Genomic DNA, 4,896 nt, shown 5'->3' with positions numbered 1-4,896 from the left:
GCCATAACTGCTTTTTCTTGTTTTGTTATTTGCTGTTTAATGGTGATTAAAGTGAGGTATGATGAAATAAATGTTAACTTTTTTTTCTGAGATAGGGTCTCGCTGTTATATCCAGGCTGGACAGCAGTGGCCCAATCACAGCCACTTCAGCCTCAACCTCCCAGGCTCAAGCAAACCTCTCATCACTTCAACCTATGGAGTAGCTGGGACTACAGGTATATACCACCATGGCTGGCTAATTTTTTCCATTTTTTGTAGAGATGCTGACCCACTACGTTGCCCAGGCTGGTCTTAAGTTCACAACCTCAAGCAACCCTCCTCCCAAGGAAATGATAACTTCGTATGCAGTCAAAACTAGGCTCTTTTCCTTTGAGACTCCTCCCATTTCCTGTATGCCTAGAATGTTCATCTCCAACCAGATCTTACAGAAGAACTTGTGTATATATGTTTTTTGTTTTTTGAGACAAAGTCTCACTGTGTTGCCCAGACTGGAATAAAGAGACTCAATCTCAGTTCACTGCAGCCTCAACCCCCCAGGCTAAAGCGATCTTCCTACCTCAGCCTCCCTAGGAGCTGGAACTATAGGCGTGCTAATTTTTGTATTTTTTGTAGGGACGTTGTTTTGCCATGTTGTCCAGACTGGTTTTGAACTCCTGGGCTCAGGCGATCCTCCTGCTTTGGCCTCCCAAAGTGATGGGATTACGGGTGTGAGCCACTGAACCCAGCCTACATGGTCGTTTATAGATATTTTCTCACATTTACTTCATTAACCCCAGATGAATTTGCTATGCTATAAAGTATGAGGATAGGCTGTAACTTGGTTTCTTCCAGCACCAATCACTAAACAACCCTTCCTTCCCGTGCCGATGTGGCATATATTGCAAAGCAACATCGCAGATTTCTAAGGCCTGTTTCTGAAGTCCATCTGTATGTTAATATAGTATTTAGAGATTCTTTAACCAGTATTGCACCGTTTTGAAAAGTTTTATGATAGATTTTAAGATTGCAAAGTTAAAGTTCATGTTTATTATCCTTCTTTATAAATAATACTTTGCCATTCCAGCCTATGTATTATTTTGGCAGGTTTCCAAAAAACTCACTGTATTTTGGTTGTAAATGAGTCACAAACCTAAGTTAATTCAGGAAAATTAGCATATATCCATATATATGTAAATGTATTTGTATATATCCAATATTCATTTGTCAAATTATGATCATAAAATTGCAACATAACGTCAGATAAGGGAAAAAAAATCTGCAAATGAAGAGTTAAAATAATTCTAATCAGGCAGCAAAACGATTAGCAGTAAAACAGGTTGGTGCTGCAAAAGACCATCTCCCAACATGTACTAAGATGCTAAAGATTTCCCTAAAAGAAATCTCCAAGGCCCTCAGAATATCTGTGATGCACTGGGTTATGGAAATAAATCCCAGCTGAAGGTTTACAGATCCCCCATCGACAGAACCAGAACTGTCTCACTATGAGAAGGGAATTAGCGGGTTAACCAATGGGATTTAGGAAGGTCATCCTGGAAGTGGCAACCAGGTCTTACTCTCCCTGTCCAGGCAGTAAACACACAACCTTATCTCAGTCCAAGTCTGAGAGACTGCAGCTTCAATCCTAGATGGCAAAACTGCTCCTTTCAGTTGCTTAAGTGACTCTCCAAGTCCAAGAAGGTAAAAAATAGGACTACAGATAAAGTGAGTCAAACCTGTAGTCTATTAACACTTAAGATTTTGCGTTGTTTTATAATCACTATAATGTTCTGTTGTTACTAAGCCACTTGAAACAAAGAGAATCCGATATATTAAACAATGGTATGTTCGATTTACAACCATAATTCAAACTGCTTAAGAAAATATAATTAAGTTCAAACATGTTTGACTGTTTAAAAAAAACTGACTTACATTGACGAGTTTATTACACTTAAAAGAGTTGCCTAAGTCCTTGGAAAGATTTTAGTTTAGTTTTTTTTTTTTTTTTTTTTAGACAGTTGCCTCACTCCTGTTGCCCAGGCTGGAGTGCAGTGGCATCATGAGAGCTCACTGCAGCCTCAACTTCCCGGACCCAGGTGATTCTCCTATCCCAGTCTCCCATGTAGCTGGGACTACAGGCACTCACCACCGCGCCAGGCTTTTTTTTTTTTTTTTTCTATCTTAAGTAGAGACAGAGTTTTGTCATGTTGCCCAGGTTGGTCTCAACTGCCTGGACACAAGCAATTTGTCAACCTTGGCCTCCCAAAGATTTTACCACTAAGTTCATCTCTTTAGACATTTGAAGTATTTGAATCGGAAATATAAAGCTTTACGTGCAGTTTAAAACATTTAAGATAATTTAATTAACTTTGTGATTTAATTAACTTTGTAAAAAGAGTTGGGAATTTAATCCGTTAAACTGGTGCCTGAACTGAACCTTTGTCAAAGATCAAGTTTTTTTTTTTAATAAATGTTCTTAGATTTGTAAATAAAACAAGATTTGTGAGTAATACTTAAAAGGCTTAAAAATAGCCAAGTTTTTAAATACTCAACTTTAGCCCAGCACAGTGGCTCATGCCTGTAATCTCAACAAATTTGAGAAGGCAAGGTGGGAGGACTGCTTGAGCCCAGGAGTTCAAGACCAGCCTGGGCAACACAGTGAGACCATCTCTACAAGAAATACAAAAACCAGCTGGGTGTGGTGGCGTGCATACATGATCCCAGCTCCTCAGGAGGCTAAGGTGGGAAGATCCCTCCAGCCAGGGAGATCAAGGCTGAAGTGAGCGGTGATTGTGTCACTGTACTCAACCCTGGGTAACAGCAAGACTGTGTCTCAAATACTAGTAATTATTAATAAACATTCAACTTTAATGAGTTGAACACTATTTTAAGTACAGAATTATACACATAGAAACATCCCTCTCAAGGCTAGGTGCAGTGGCTCACTTCCTGAAATCCCAGCACTTTGGGAGGCTAAGGCAGGATGATCGCTGGAGCCTAGGAGTTTAAGATCAGCCAGGGCAACATGCTGAGACTTCTTCTCTACAAAAAATTTTTTTAAAATTAGCCAGGTAGGCTAGGCGCAGTGGCTCATGCCTGTAATCCCAGCACTTTGGGAGGCCGAGGCGGGTGGATCACAAGGTCAGGAAATTGAGACTATCCTGGCTAACACAGTGAAACCCCATCTTTACTAAAAATACAAAAAACTTAGCGAGGCATGGTGGTGGGCGCCTGTAGTCCCAGCTACTCGGGAGGCTGAGGCAGGAGAATGGCGTGAACCTGGGAGGTGGAGGTTGCAGTGAGCTGAGATGGTGCCACTGCACTCCAGCCTGGGCAAAAGAGTAAGACTGTGTCTCAAGAAAAAAAAAAAATTAGCCAGGTATAGTGGCACACCCCTGTAGTCTCAGATACTAAGGAGGCTGAGGTGGGAGGATGGCTTGAGCCTGGGAAGGTTGAGGCTGCAGTGAGCTGTGATCCTGCCACTACACTCCAGCCTGTGTGATGAGTGCAAGTCCGTCTCGAAAAAAAAAAAAAAAAAGAAAAAGAACCCACAAAGATCCCCCTTTAAAAACATCAGTTGGTGTTATTGAGAAAATACTAGCCTTCCTTGTCTGTTGGTTATTCACAGGAATTTTATGTTTTTTCTTACCGTGCATATATATCCTTTTAAACATTATATTTTCAAACTGGTTATTAATGAAACAGAAAAACTAAATTGTGTATTCCAACTTATAATGAGTACCCTTCCTGAATGCTTATTTTAATGGCTTTTTTTCCCCCCAAAATAGGCAGACCTATCATCCATGGAAATAAGAATTCTGTCTTCCCTTTTCCAAAAATTGCATTTCTTATTTTTGTTTCCTGTCTTATTGCATTGGCTAGAACTTTCAGGATATTAGGCAATGCATTCTTATTATCTAATAGTGGCAGAAATGTAACATGTTTCTGATGTTAATGGGAATGCCTCTAGGTTTTGGTGCAATGTTGATTAAAGATTTTTTTGGGGGCGGGGGGACGAGTCTCGCTCTGTCGCAAGGCTGGAGTGCAGTGACATAATCTGAGCTCACTGTAACCTCCGCTTTCCGGCTTAAGTGATTCTCCTGCCTCAGCCTCCCGAGTAGGTAGGACTACAGGCATGTGCCACCACGCCCGGCTACTTTTGTATTTTTAGCAGAGACGGGACTGACCGTGTTGGCCAGGCTGGTCTCGAACTGCTGATCTGAGGTGGTCCGCCCGCCTCGTCCTCCCAAAACGCTGGGATTACAGGCTTATGCCACCATGCCCAGCCAAGATTCATATTTTTAATTAAGTTATTAAAACATCCTTCAATTCCTTACAAATTAAGAATTTTTAAACAGGAACATGTTATTTTTATCAAATTATTCCCTGGTATCTTAAATACGCTTTCAAGATCATTTTGTCTTAAAAATACACACACAGTAAAATGACAGTTCATGCAGTTAATTCTTGGTACTTCAGGGAAACTGATCTCCCAAAAAAAATCAGGCTGCGGGACGACCCAGTACGCTAAACACCGTCTTGCAACCGAAACCTCTAACCACCAAAATGCCTTGGGGAAATGCGTGTGGACCCGCCACCTTTTCCAGCAGGCTGGAACTCAAGCCCGACACCAAGTCTAAGTCATTCCTCGACACTGTGGAGTCTGGGATCAGGACTGGGATCTTTGGCAAAATTGAGTTTCTACCTGGTCTGCTGAAGTTTGGGCCGCCGCTGCGCTCAACTGCAGCTAACACTTCCCACTTCATGGTTCAGTGTTCAAGTGTCCAAACTACGCCCGGCATCTGTCTTCCTGTTGTCACAACTTTTTCAGAAGTGCAAAACTACGGCAAGGCTAACGGGAGAGCCTGGACCCGACAAAGACACGCACCTTTGTCCCCAGAGCCGACGCGGGCCGCAGAC

At 41.9% G+C, this 4,896-nt stretch overlaps 1 protein-coding gene across 2 annotated transcripts in view; it reads right to left on the bottom strand.

Moving 5' to 3' along the window:
• The window catches only part of UBN1 (ubinuclein 1), a 35,830-nt gene extending 30,934 nt beyond the window's left edge, over positions 1 to 4,896 (bottom strand). Inside the window, exon 1 of one of the 2 annotated variants that reach the window (XM_011961352.1) lies at positions 4,865 to 4,896. The gene's annotated coding sequence lies outside the window, so the exon portion shown is untranslated. Of the gene's footprint in view, positions 1 to 4,681; positions 4,696 to 4,864 lie in introns of those variants that run through there. The other variant, XM_011961353.1, reaches the window with a different exon arrangement.

Source organism: Colobus angolensis, unplaced genomic scaffold (assembly GCF_000951035.1).
Source record: "Colobus angolensis palliatus isolate OR3802 unplaced genomic scaffold, Cang.pa_1.0 Scaffold55, whole genome shotgun sequence".
In the NCBI taxonomy this organism is placed as follows: Eukaryota; Metazoa; Chordata; class Mammalia; order Primates; family Cercopithecidae; genus Colobus; species Colobus angolensis.
This window is presented reverse-complemented; position numbering and strand designations above follow the sequence as displayed.